The following is a 14,768-nucleotide window of genomic DNA, read 5'->3' on the forward strand; positions in this document are numbered from 1 at the left end:
CTGTCAGAATGGCTATCACCAAAAAGAATACAAATAACAAATGTTGGCAAGCATGTGGAGAAAAGGGAACCCTCATACCCTGTTGGTGCGGATGTAAATTGGTGCAGCCACTGTGGAAAACAGTATGGAGGTTCCTCAAAAAAGTAAAAATAGAACTACCGTATGACCCAGCAATTCCACTCCTGGGTATATATCCAAAAGAAACCAAAACACTAATTTGAAAAGATACGTATGCCACAATGTCCATAGTAACATTATTTATAATTGCGAAGGTATGGAAGCAACCTAAGTGTCCATCAACAGATGAATGGATAAAGGTGTGGTATACATATATATATGTATGTATATACAATGGAATACTACTCAGCCATAAAAAACAATGAAATTTTGCCATTTGCAGCAACATGGATAGACTTGGAGGGTATTATATTAAGTGAAATAAGTCAGAAAAAGACAAATACTGTATATCACTTATATGTGGAATCTAAAGAAAATACAACAAACTAGTGAATATAAGAAAAAAGAAGCATGCCCACAGATACAGAAAACAAATTAATTAGTGATTACCAGTGAGGAACGGGAAGCAGGGAGGGGCAGTACAGGGGTAGGGGATTAAGAGGTACTAACTATTATGTATAAAATAAGCTACAAGCATATATTGTACAACACAGGGAATATAGCCAATATTCTATAATAACTATAAATGGAGTATAATCTTTAAAACTGTGAATCACTCTGTTGTACATCTGTAACATATAATATTGTACATCAACTATAGTTCAATTTTTTTAATTAAAAACAAAACCAAAGTAAGCTTTGGACATAAGAACATTTCACAGCTAAACACTCTAGCATCTATATCATTGACCAGAGTTCAGTATGGTTCTACTTCTTTTGAGGTAAAATTTTGAAAGAATGAAAAGCCCAAATCTTAAATGGACCAGTTGTTGCCTTTTGACAAATGCACAGCCTGTGTGGCCGTCGTATTAAGTTATAGAACATTACATCACCCCAGGAAGTCCGTTGCTGCTGCTTTATCTCTCAGAAAGCGCAGATGATGTAGGTAAGGAACCTAGTCCTGGGCTCTGGTAGGAACACAGCAAGTGTAAATTCCCTTCTCCCTCTGCCAGGGGACTCTGCCACCGCTCATATACATTCACCCACATTCTCACCAAGATAGAAATAGACATTGAACTCTTCCTAAAAGTGCTTTTGTAAACATTTCACAATACACCCTTTGTAGAGAAGGACAATGGTGTCCAGTGAACCAAGCCCACCCCAAGGAATCATAATTCCTCACCCAGAATCCTGCTGTGCTGGTGCTGAGCAAGCTGAAGCCTCAGCCCTCTCATTTGTCAAACAAGAACAGTGACCATCTCTGTCTACAAGTATAAACTCACCTTGCTGTTTTCATATACGAACTAATAGAGCCCTGGGGGGAAAGGTGAAAAGACTCCACCACAAGGCTGTGACCATTTTGACTAAGCTACTGTATTGTCCCAGGTTGCCCCCCGAGCCCCATCCTCGCCTCACTGCTTAGGGTGAGGCCTCTGGGCACAGGTATGAGTCAGGGACTTTCCATGTGGAGGGCTCAGGTTCAGCACCAGGTCAGGACTGGAGCTGCTTAGTAGGTCTTCAAAATCTATTGTTAACAACCCCTGGAAGAGGCTGTGGGCTTAGTTTATTTGTTTATCTTCTTGCTTTTGTCTTCTTTGTCACTCTGGGCCTTAGGAAGAGCCCACATGAGCTGATTTGTTGGAATGAAGAGAGGGTTTCTCAATCCTCACCCTACGCTGGATTTAAGGAACCCAGAGACGTAAGTTGAAGTGCCAGCGACTTCTCAGATTTAATGAAAATTTGTTTGAGCCTCTTCTTCCCAAGTCAGTGAGAGGTCTAACGATTGCCCCAGATTTACTTATTAATTCTTGAGGTTTTATAGACTGGTATTCACTTTCAGTTACGAAATCCTGCTCTGACTGAGCTCACATCTCTCTTGGGGCCCACTTCCACTGTCGGCATCTTTCTTCTGCTTTGGACCAACCCAGACCTGGAATTCAGCCTCTTTTCTTTGCTTTCCCCCCAGACAACTTTCCCAAGCAAAGCGTTGCAGAATCCTACCTCCCTCTTCAACCTCTTTCCCTTCTACTCTCTTGACTCCCAGATTCCTCTAGATGTTTAGATTCAGATTTGTTTAGCTATGACTTTACTTCCTTTCCACCCACAAGTGGATAATCAAGGTATTTTTCTAAGCAAAGATAGTTGTCAAGAGGAACTCTGCTGCAAATTCTTTGAAATATATATACGTATATATATTTGTACACATCTACACATACATACACACACATACATAATACATATATGCTTATATATGTCCTACATGTATAGATAGTACACAACACATAGAACTATAGAAATAATTACATGAATGTGTGTATAATTACATACATAACACATACTATCTGTACGTACACACACGTACATACCCTATGACACACGTCTACACAGATCTAAACCACCATCGCTAAGGAATTGGTGAACTCCAGCTCCTGCCTCATCTTGTTGGAGTCTTGTTCTCATCTTTTTATTTCTGCATTGCACGGATTCTGCTCTGTAATTGAAACAGATCCCATCCAGCTTGCACTGTTTAGTTTACAAAACAGGGGACTGGAAATATCTGCTCAGTCACTCATTTATTCAATCTCACATTCACTCAACAGACAATAATCCAGCACCTACGACAGCCCCAGGTTGGATCCTATAGAGAAGATATGGAAATGAGGGAGAGACCCACGTCTTTAGAAACTTGAAATCCAGCTGCAAGTGCAACCCTTAGCACACCCAAAACAAAACGTCCTCACACGCACAATTCTCATCAGAGGAACAGCAAATTCGAGCAGAAAGTAGAGACTTGCAGTGTACAGCAGCGCTGCTGTTTCAGCAGAATGAGCAGGAGGAAAAAACCACTGTGGTCAAAAGAAACTGCTGGCTGCTGGATTTTTGTTTAATTATAATTTGTGCTCTTCTAACAGCGTTCGTTCTGCTTAGATGGCAGAGTGGCTTTCATGAAAGTATGAGCTCAGCCTTGCCTTACGCCTGTTGAAAAAAAGAGGTCAGGTAAAACGACTGTAGTGACAGCACCAAGCTAGTTGAAAACCACACTTTCAAATGAGACAAAAAAACAAAACAAAAAAAAAAACCCGCACGCTGGAAATTTTTTGCCCACTAAAAACCCCTTGAAGTCATCTCAGAAACACATATAGAGACAATTTCCTCTTTTCTCCTTAGCAGTGTCCTCAAGGAAAACAGCTTTCCAGATCTGAGTGGGTGGACCAGTGATGCAGTCTAGCAGCCTGGGTTCATTCCGAATTCAGCTCCATGGCTACATTCGGGATGAGGGACTTAATCCTTATGTAGCTCTTCCAAATCTCTTCATATAGTTCTGCAATTTTTAACTGAACTCTGCACTGAATATTCTAGTCATTTAAAACGTTTTCACACCACTTTGGCACAGAAATTAGTAACGACCGGATACATTTGCAAATATCCATGCTTTGTATATTGTAAAACGTCTACATAAAGGCTAACTCTCATCCCGCATGCTGATAAACGTGATCTATATATGGGTTTGATAATTTTTTTTTTTTTTTTTTTTGCGGTACGCGGGCCTCTCACCGATGCGGCCTCTCCCGCTGCGGAGCACAGGCTCTGGACGCGCAGGCCCAGCGGCCATGGCTCACGGGCCCATCCGCTCCGCGGCATGCGGGATCCTCCCGGACCTGGGCACGAACCCGCGTCCCCCGCATCGGCAGGCAGACCCCCAACCACTGCGCCACCAGGGAAGCCCGATAATTTTTTAAATTCAAATATCAAATGTATTTTTAATGTACCTACAGAGGAATTTACATATGAATTCATGAAGAACAGCAAGTGATATTCGTGTATGCAGAGGAGAGATGATGGCCTGTTTCTTGATGGTAATGAAATTTGATAAATGACTTCTTTCCACAGAATCTCCGAAATAGAGTGATGCAGGTACTCACATTTTATCAAATTAGAGCTTTTCTAGGAACTGGCTCTGTTTTTACTTACGTACTTCTGTGACAAAATTAAAGGTAAGTTATTTGTTAGAGGCACTATCAATTGTCTTAATTGGAAAACATTTAGCAAGATGAACCTAGCATGCTGGATGTGAGACTAGGAGAACTTGTGCTCTGGTTTCAAAAACCGGCAGTTCTTAGTGCTATACTTTCCCAAACCATAGGGAAGTGGCTCTTCCTGGGAAACCCTAACTTCTCACACGATGCTCCTTTTTATTCTTTTTACTTATTTACATTGCTTAATGAAATGAGGCAATCACATGATGTACTCTAACTTGAAAATCCTGTAAGCTGATACTTCAAATTCTATAAATTATATCCAGATCTAGTATTTTTGTTTGTTTTTTGTTTTTAGAAACCGTTTACTTTCCGTCAGCTTATTTCCATTTTAAGAGTTTGTGGTCCAGGGCTTCCCTGGTGGTGCAGTGGTTGAGAGTCCGCCTGCCGATGCAGGGGACACGGGTTCGTGCCCGGTCCGGGAGGATCCCACATGCCGCGGAGCGGCTGGGCCCGTGCGCCATGGCCGCTGAGGCTGCGCGTCGGAGCCTGTGCTCCGCAACGGGAGAGACCACAACAGTGAGAGGCCTGCGTACCGCAAAAAAAAAAAAAAAAAAAAAAAGAGTTTGTGGAAGAACAGCTTAAGACCACCCAGTGGTTGTTCCTACCCACTCAGTGGCCTGAGCAGTGGGAGGTGCAGACCAGCCTTCAGTGGGGCACAGAGGGCACCTGCACACCTTCGGACCAGTCCGCCACCTCAGGCTGAGGAGCAGTGAACTCAGGAGGTGGGGCGGTCCATTCACCCTGAAATTCCTCCTTGGTCACAGCCTTCTCAGCTGCCGCCTGCTGTTCCTTTTCAGTCTCTTCAGGGATCTCTGTAGAAGTAGACATCAGGCATGACCTCCCATGGGTGTTCACGGGAGATGGTGCCACACATGCGCAGAACTTCCCGGGCAAGCATCCACCACATCAGACCCACTGAGTGAGCTCCCTTTTTGTTGCATGGGATGGCAATGTCCACATAATGCAGAGGAGAGTCTGTGTTACACAGAGCAATGGTAGGCAGGTTAACATAAGAGGCCTCTGTGAGAGGCTGGTGGGCAGCCCTGGGATCAGTAACCACCGGAAGTCTTGGCTCTGGACGGCTGCCTGGCTTTGGTTAGTGAAGGTTCCAGGAGTGAAGTGGCCAGCAATACGAGTGGCTCCAGTGGCAGCAGCGCACTGGCCAGTATTCCTGGAGGATATGACACTGACATCAGCTGGGTTTTCAATGGCAACAATGGCATGACCTGCCAACAGAAGCTTCTCCCAGGTTCTCTTCAGATTTACTAGGTAGATGCCATCACCTTTCCTTTTGTAGATGTACTGTTCCATTTGGAAGTCTAGGTTGGTGCCACCTAAGTGGGTTCCTGCTGCAAGAAATTTGAGGACATCCTCCTCCTTCTTTTGCAGGACATAAAGGGCTCCAGACATTGTGAAAGTTTCCCTTTAAGTTATGATGGGAATCCAGAACAATGCCGTATGGACCCTTGTCTGACTGACGCAGAAAGAAAGCTAGTATTCTGTTTTTAAAAAAATTTTTTAAATATAATTTTAAAGGTTACATTCCATTTACAGTAAATACAAAATATTGGCTATATTCCCTGTGTTGTACAATACATCCCTGAGCCTATCTTTTTTTTTAAACATCTTTATTGGAGTATAATTGCTTTACAATATTGTGTTAGTTTCTGCTGTATAACAAAGTGAATCAGCTATACATATACATATATCCCCATATCTCCTCCCTCTTGTGTCTCCCTCCCTCCCACCCTCCCTATCCCACCCCTCTAGGTGGTCACAAAGCACCGAGCTGATCTCCCTGTGCTATGTGGCTGCTTCCCACTAGCTATCTACCTTACGTTTGGTAGTGTATATATGTCCATGCCACTCTCTCACTTCTTCCCAGCTTACCCTTCCCCCTCCCCGTGTCCTCTAGTATGTCAGCGTCTTTATTCCCGTCTTGCCCCTAGGTTCCTCATGACCATTTTCTTTTAGATTCCATATATATGTGTAAGCATACGGTACTTGTTTTTCTCTTTCTGACTTACTTCACTCTGTATGACAGACTTTAGGTCCATCCACCTCACTACAAATAACTCAATTTCGTTTCCTTTTATGGCTGAGTAATATCCCATTGTATATATGTGCCACATCTTCTTTATCCATTCATCTGTTGATGGACACTTAGGTTGCTTTCATGTCCTGGCTATTGTAAATAGTGCTGCAATGAACATTGCAGTACATGACTCTTTTTTTTTTTTGAATTTTATTTTATTTTTTTATACAGCAGGTTCTTATTACTCATCAATTTTATACATATCAGTGTATACGTGTCAATCCCAATCTCCCAGTTCATCACACCACCATCCCCACACTCCCGCGGCTTTCCCCCCTTGGTGTCCCTACGTTGGTTCTCTGCATCTGTGTCTCAACTTCTGCCCTGCCAACCAGTTCGTCTGAACCATTTTTCTAGGTTCCACATACATGCGTTAACATACCATACTTGTTTTTCTCTTTCTGACTTACTTCACTCTGTATGACAGTCTCTAGATCCATCCAAGTCTCAACAAATGACCCAATTTCGTTCCTTTTTATGGCTGAGTAATATTCCATTGTATATATGTACCACAACTTCTTTATCCATTAGTCTGTTGATGGGCATTTAGGTTGCTTTCATGACATGGCTATTGTGAATAGTGCTGCAATGAACATTGGGGTGCATGCGTCTCTTTGAACTATGGTTTTCTCTGGATATATGCCCAGTAGTGGGATTGCTGGATCATATGGTAATTCTAGTTTTAGTTTTTTAAGGAACCTCCATACTGTTCTCCATAGTGGCTGTATCAATTTACGTTCCCACCAACAGTGCAAGAGGGTTCCTTTTTCTCCACACCCTCTCCAGCATTTGTTGTTTGTAGATTTTCTGATGATACCCATTCTAACTAGTGTGAGGTGATACCTCATTGTAGTTTTGGTTTGCATTTCTCTTGAGCCTATCTTACACCGAACAGTCTGTACCTCCCACTCCCCCACCCTGGTATTGCCCCTCCCCCTCCCCGCTGGTCACCACTAGTTTGTTCTCTGTATCTGTGGGCCTGCTTCTTTTTTGTGATATTCACTAGTTTATTGTATTTTTTAGATTACACATATAAGTGATATTCTACAGTATTTGTCTTTTGCTGTCTGACCTATTTCACTTAGCATAATGCCCTCCAGGTCCATCCAGGTTGCTGCAAATGGCAAAATTTCATTGTTTTTTTATGGCTGAGTAGTATTCCATTTATATGTATTCCATTTATATATATGCCATAACCTCTTTATCCATTCATCTGTTGATGTACACTTAGGTTGTTTCCATATCTTGGCAATTGTAAATAATGCTGCTATGAACACTGGGTACATGTATCTTTTTGAATTAGTGTTTTGGTTTTTTTCAGCTTTATACCCAGGAGTGGAATTGCTGGGTCGTATGGTAGTTTTATTTTTACTTTTTTGAGAAACCTCCATACTGTTTTCCACAGTAGCTACACCAGAGAGCGTTCTCTTTTCTCCACATTCTCGCCAACATTTGTTATTTGTGGTCTTCCTGTTGATGGTCATTCTGACAGGTGTGAGGTGATATCTCATTGTGGTTTTGATTTGCATTTCCCTGATGAGTAGTGATGCTCTAGTATTAATTCTTTAAGTTTACTTGAATGCTAGAAAAGTCCCCTCCCTGTGTGACAGCTGCAGGATCATAATCAAGGGGGGAAGAGGGGACTATTGACAAATGATATTGAAAATATCAGTGGTGACTCTCTTGGGGCAGTAGGATTTCAGGTGACTTTTAATGTCTTTCTTCATATGTTAAATGATTAGTTGAATTTTAACAGTGAGCCTGAATTGTTTGCACAATCAGAAAGTTATCTGTAAATAAATAAAATTAGAACCTTATTGAACACTCTTTTCACAGATAAGTTCCAGAAAGAATAAAGACCAAAATATGTGAAGCACAACTTTTATATGATTAGAAGGAAATGTACAGATTATCTTCATGACGTTGAGTTAAGCAGAATTTCTTAAGCCAGAAAGTATGAATCGTAAAGGAAAAGACTTAGAAATTTGCATGTAATTTTTCAGTGATGCCAAAATTAAAGTTTAGCTTAAAGATTTGATTGAAAAAACAAGCCACAAACTAGGAGAAGATATTTGTAACATGTATTGCAAAGTATCTAAGAAACACAAGGAAATAAAAAGCAGCAAAACAAAACCCCCAGTTTTTAAGAATGGACAAAAAATATGAAGAGGAAGGAGAAAAGGCAAACAAAATCACCAAAATTCACAAAATGTCCTCCTCCTCACTAAGAGAAACACAAATTAAATTAGATGCCACATTATATCCCTCTGATTGTCTACAAAACGTCAAACCGGACAATATGAGACGTTGGAAAGGAAGTGGAGAAGAGGAACTTGCATATTCTACTAATGGGAGTGAAAATGAATACAATTGTTTTGATGTCAAATTACCAATATCCAGTAAAGCTGAAAATTTACATCCCTTGTGACCTAGAAAGTCCTCCTCTAGAGAAACTTGCAGGTAAGTGCTAAGAGACAGCTACCAAAAGAACAATCTAAAACCCATCAGAGAGAAATAAAAAATAAAGTTTATATGCCCAAGAACATTAAAATAGCAATTTAAAAAATGAACTAGGTCTCTATGTGTTAACCTTATAAACATAGGTCACTAAAACATACCACTGAGAAGGAAAAAGAAACAGGTTGTAGAAAATTTAAACAGTATGATACAAATTATTTAAAATTTAAAAACCGCTATATATTGCCAATGGATACATATACGCTTAGAGCGGTGTACTGGAGGACACTCCATGGGGTTGTCTCTGGGGAAAAAAGTGAAAGAAGGCAAAGGAGGAGGGAAGCAAATTGGACTTGAATTTTATTTCAATATTATATTACCTTTATTTTTATTTATTTATTTATTTATTTTTATTTATTTTTTCTGTACGTGGACCTCTCACTGTTGTGGCCTCTCCCGTTGCGGAGCACAGACTCCGGATGCGCAGGCTCAGCGGCCATGGCTCACGGGCCCAGCAGCTCCGCGGCATGTGGGATCTTCCCGGACCGGGGCACAAACCCATGTCCCCTGCATCGGCAGGCGGACTCTCAACTCACTGTGCCACCAGGGAAGCCCTATATTACCTTTATTAAAAATACTTATAAAGTATATTGCAAAAGATAAAAGTAATGAACTCAAAGTCTCATTCCTGCTTGTCACAGAGCCTGACCAGCTCACCAGAGTCTCAGGTATCCCGGGGTTCCAGGAAGAGAACCTGCAGGGCCCTTGGGTGAAGCTGCACCTCAGTAATGGGAACGGAGCACAGCTCCAGCCTCAATTTCTTGTTTTTTTTTAATTTTAATTTTTAAAGTTTTTTTGGTATTGAAATATAGATGATTTACAGTGTTTCAGGTGCACAGCAAAGTGATTCAGTTATACAAGTATATATATTCTTCTTCATATTCTTTTCTATTATAGGTTATTATAGTTCACTGTGCTATACAGTAGGTCCTTATTGTTTATCTATTTTATGTATAGTACAATAGTTTGTATCTGTTAATCCCAAACTCCTAATTTATCCCTCTCCCCTCTTCCCACTTTGGTAACCATAAGTTTGTTTTCTATGTCTGTGAGTCTCTTTCTGTTTTGTAAATAAGTTCATTTGTATCATTTTTTTAGATTCCACATATAAGTGATATCATGTGATATTTGCCTTTCTCTGTCTGACTTACTTCACTTAGTATGATAATCTCTAGGTCCATCCATGTTGCTGCAAATGGCATTATTTCGTTCTTTCTTCTGGCTGAGTAATATTCCATTGTACATATGTACCACATCTTCTTTATCCATTCATCTGTTGATGGGCACTTAGGTTGCTTCCATGTCTTGGCTATTGTAAACAGTGCTGCTGTGAACACTGGGGTGCATTTATCTTTTTGAATTAGAGTTTTCACATTTTCTGGGTATATGCCCAGGCAGCCTCAATTTCTGTTTGCACTTATGATGTGGATCAAATTCTACTGGACGCCCAGCATGAGCCTAGATGATGTCACCCCCAGTGTCCACTGTGATGACCCACAAGATACTAGTAGTTTCTGAACTAGACACCCACAGTGTTGGAGGAAAAACAGCCCTCAGCCCGAAGATTATATCAAGAGAAGAAATTGAAAGCCTTTTGAAGAAAAACTCAGATTGGACAGTGGATTGGACAAGTTGGTCTGAAAACATCCCCCCCACCCCCGCCTCCAAAAAACTGCCTTTAAACATCTTTAAACACCAAACAAAGCACACAGCCTCTCTCGGCAGGAGGAGCGTGTGTCTTAGGAAGAAAGGGGGCATTTTCTCAGCAGAATTTCTAAGCGTTTTCCTTCCATCTCTGCTGCTCTCACATCACTGGCCAGTGGCTTGGGGATCGTATTGGAAAGCATCTGGCCACCAGTATCTTTTGATGGAGACTCTGACTCTGGCTGTTGCACACGGTGGAGATTGTCTACTAAAGGCTACACCGAACTCTGCTATTTATTCTTTGCGAAGCAGGAACTAGAAAACCAAGGTGCAAATCAAACTCCACAGTAGAGTTTAGATGCCAAAATGTGTTTGCTTTCACAGTGTAATGGCTTCAACTTCCAACGGATGGGCGACAGGGACGTGTCAGCATTCTGTCAGAGACACCTGCTCAATCTGTTTCAGGCCCCTCATCAGTTAACCTCGTCCTTTGTGCTGAGCTTTTGGGGGCTCTGAGAATCAATGTTAATCTAAGCAAATCTGTGTCTACATTTAAAAAACTAGAAATTGAAGAAAATAAATAAATCTTTGCCAAATCCGTCAGAGATTACTGTATTTGCATGTGGTTTAAAATCAAACCTTATAAAAGCTTTTTGATTAAGCCAGAAAAAAGTAATTTATTTAAAAATAAATATTTGTACTCCCGCCGTGTTACTGGGGACCTTTCAGTCTTGGTTTGGGTGATAATGCCTGGAGTCAGCTGCAGGAGTGGAAGTGACCCTATTTGGGGCTTTTGCTGTTGGAGAGCTGGGAGAGCTCAGGAGGTCAAGAGGCCAAAACAAGAGCATACCCACCCCTCCTGGGACCTTGCTTGGGGCACAGGTGGGGCTTGGTTGGGTGACTGAAATCTTCTCGCAGCTTTGCTGAAGGAAACCAGGCTCTGTGTTGATTCATAGGTGTTAGCAACTGTTTTATTTGTCAATATTCTAAAAATTTATTGAGAACTCTAAATCATTTTTAAAAAATCATCTCTCAACTCAAAGATAAGGCAAAGGTGTATGTAAGAAAAATACAGCTTGTATTTTTCCTCTCTAGATGTCTAGGTCAGTTTAAGTATGTTCAAGTCAAGCATCATAAGTGTTGTGATTAAATAGCTACCTTTCTCAGAAGATTCCTCTGGTTTTTGTAACCTCCCCTCCTGTCTAACAGGCTTAATACAAATTTAGCTTGATAAGTGTGTCTTGGAAATGGAACATTCCACAAGTCCTATGTATTAATCATTACCTGAAGCACCCACAGTTATGTACTTACGAAGTCCTTTGACAGATCCCTGGACACAGGGCTGATAATTAGCAGGCACTGACATCCACTCTGCACACTGGCCATGGTCCACCTTGATCATTTAGTACCTGAACCTCACTGTGTACCTGAGTTCAACACTGTGCCTTGAAGGTCATTATGGCCCCTGATCACGGGTCTTGGCAGATTTACTGTTTCAGTGCTGAAATCTGGTAGAGCCCTTCCAAGTCCACTGTTTCTCCAGCCCTCTTCTCCCCATTGCTGGAGCAATCTGGTCCTTGTCGCCAGCCTTGACCTCAGCCAGTCTCCAGGACAAATCCGACTTTAGGCAGGAAGTATCTAGACCTCGATCCTCATCACCCTGCCTTCAGTGCTGAACCTCTAGTGGGGATACACGAGCTGACACCCTGCCAACCTCTGCGGCTCCCCTTCCCCACCGCCTCTCTCTGCCCCACCTGTCTGGTGCATGCACGCACGCGCACACCTGTTCTCAGGTGTGCCGGCCTGCTGAACATCCCAGTCATGACTTCAGCCCTGCTGCTTCCTCCCTCCTCTGCCTGGGATGCATCATTTCAGCAGAAGCAGTTGGCTGGTACAAGGAAGCAGCGTGGCTAAGAAAGGATGGGATGGGGTTCCTTGACCATCCATGTTTCTGAGAACACCCTTACCTTCTTTCTGTGTTCAAAGCAAGTTCTGTTTCCAGGGGGGCTGCGTGGCCTCTCCAGGCTGCCCCAGCTTACTCAGGCAGAGAAAGAACACACTTACCTCGTGCTCCCACTTCACATTTTATTGCTAAAACCCTTCCACAACTTCGTGAGGGAGGAACTGTTATCGTCATTCTACTGATGAGGAAACTGAGCTCAGAAAAGCTGAACAAGTCACCCTTCTGGAAAGCTGGGACCTGGCTCCAAACCAGAGAGTCTCTGGTTCCAGAGCCCTTTGTCACTGTCCCCAAGGCCCTGGTTTTAGACTCACTTCTATTTTGTTCTGTAGCCTGAGTTCATGTGTTATTTCATGGTCAGCACCACACTCTCTCTAGGACTGGGGCTGCTTTGTTCCGCAGCTCCTCCTCGGAGAAGGGAAGCCCCCTGCCCTGGACCCTGACTCAATGCTGGAGTCCAGCTCCCCCGACAATGTTCCCCATCACTGCTGGCTGCCTAGACGTCCAAACACCACTTGAACTCACCATCACTGTGCTCTCCTGTCTGATAGGGGACTGGACTCCTGCAGGCAGTCTCTGCAGCCAGCTGCTGACATAAAATGCAGTGTCCTGTTGCCACACCCTTTACAGCCCTGGAGCCCAATTTTCTCTCAGCACCAGCAGCTGGATCTGAGCCCTCCTGTTCATCCCACCCACCCCATGGAGCAAGTCAGCTTAGAAGTCGTGCACACCCCCACCCAGCATTCTTCACTGGATCCTTCTTCAAGTTATGTCTAGTTCCTGAGCAAGACAGCTTCAGTGGGACTAATGCAACTAGACTCTGACTTTTGTCTCCAGTCTTTATTTGTTTACTAGGGTCTTCAGTTGGGTTTCCCCAGAAGCCAACTTTGAGATGAAACTTTGAGACCAAGTAGTTGATTTGAGGGGTGACCCAAGGAAGTGTTATTGAGTGGTTACCCCTGGGTGGCCCCAGGGTTCAGTGCCGCTGGGGAGCTGTGGATGAGAGTGTAGAACACAGCTCAGAGTCCTCCCACCGAAGGAGGACGAGGACACTTGGGGATTCATCCCGGTCACACGGTCATGGGCTGAGGGCTGCACTGCACTTCTGGCTGCAGCCCTCACAGGGAGAGCAGTGGGCGCTTGCAGTAAGGTTGTTCTAAAACATACTGTGAGGGGTCTTTCCTGGTGGTGCAGTGGTTAAGAATCCGCCTGCCAATGCAGGGGACACGGGTTCGAGCCCTGGTCCGGGAAGATCCCACATGCCGTGGAGCAACTAAGCCCGCACGCCACAGCTACTGAGCCTGCACTCTAGAGCCCACGAGCCACAACTACTGAAACCCATGCGCCTAGAGCCCGTGCTCCTCAACCAGAGAAGCCAACGCAGTGAGAAACCCATGCACTGCAACGAAGAGTAGCCCCCGCTCGCCGCAACTAGAGAAAGCCCGCGTGCAGCAATGAAGACCCAACACAGCCAAAAATAAATAAATAAAATTTAAAAAGATAAATAATATACTGTGATGGTGCGTACCCAGGGGGTATAAGCAGAACACAGGCGGCATCCACTACAGTCAGTTAAAATAACTCTCAGAGCTGCCGTTTTAGTGATTCTGGAAAGCTTCTGGAGGAAGTATGCAGCGTCACACTAAGTATTACCTGCGGAAGTCTTCCGAGGTTTCTTATGTTTGGCTTATGAACTGTCATCATAGTCCTGTATAGGACTGCTCTGGCAGCTCCCCACCTCCACCCTATCTCCAGTACATGCACCAGGTCATTCAGGGAATTCAAAGGTCTTTCATGTGTTTTTCGCTCTTTTACTAACTGTGAATGTCATTCATATTTTGCGAGCCCTCCCCTCATACAAAACGGCAGGAACTAGATGCTTAAAAGAGCGCTAAGTGTAAAACACTCTTCCTACCCTCAAGGAACACGCCATCAAGTTGGGCAATTCCAATATGTACCATTATTCTTCTTTTCAGGGGGGTTACAGGGTAAGAACCAAAGGGATGGGGTTGCTTATGAGCCTTTCCAGCTGAAAAATCTATAAGAACAGAAATCAAGTTAGCCTGAGACTAGAATTGAAATACCAGAATCACAGAATTGAGTCCCTGACTTCAACCTCTGCCAAGTTACTAAAGATGGTACTTCTTTTCACATTGTGCTATATAGTTACTGTTCTGTCTGACTCCATGTATCCTACCAACTCTTAACAACAGGGATAGTTTCCATATTACACATCTATTGCTGCATAACAAATTACGCTAAAACTTACCAGCTTACAAGATGTATGTATTATGTCACAGTTTCTATGAGTCAGGAATCTGGACACAGCCTTCCCAGGTCCTGTTTCTCAGGGTCCTTCACAAGCTGAAATCAAGATGTCATCCAAGGCTTGAGT

General features: G+C 43.1%; 2 pseudogenes; one reads left to right on the top strand and one right to left on the bottom strand.

The window, feature by feature from the left end:
* Positions 1-4,735: 4,735 nt before the first annotated feature.
* Positions 4,736-5,624, bottom strand: LOC137204145 (small ribosomal subunit protein uS2 pseudogene; annotated as a pseudogene).
* Positions 5,625-8,401: 2,777 nt separating this feature from the next.
* LOC137204048 (BCL2/adenovirus E1B 19 kDa protein-interacting protein 3-like) lies at positions 8,402-10,732 on the top strand (annotated as a pseudogene).
* Positions 10,733-14,768: the final 4,036 nt, after the last annotated feature.

Source organism: Pseudorca crassidens, chromosome 12, assembly GCF_039906515.1.
Source record: "Pseudorca crassidens isolate mPseCra1 chromosome 12, mPseCra1.hap1, whole genome shotgun sequence".
Taxonomy (NCBI): Eukaryota; Metazoa; Chordata; class Mammalia; order Artiodactyla; family Delphinidae; genus Pseudorca; species Pseudorca crassidens.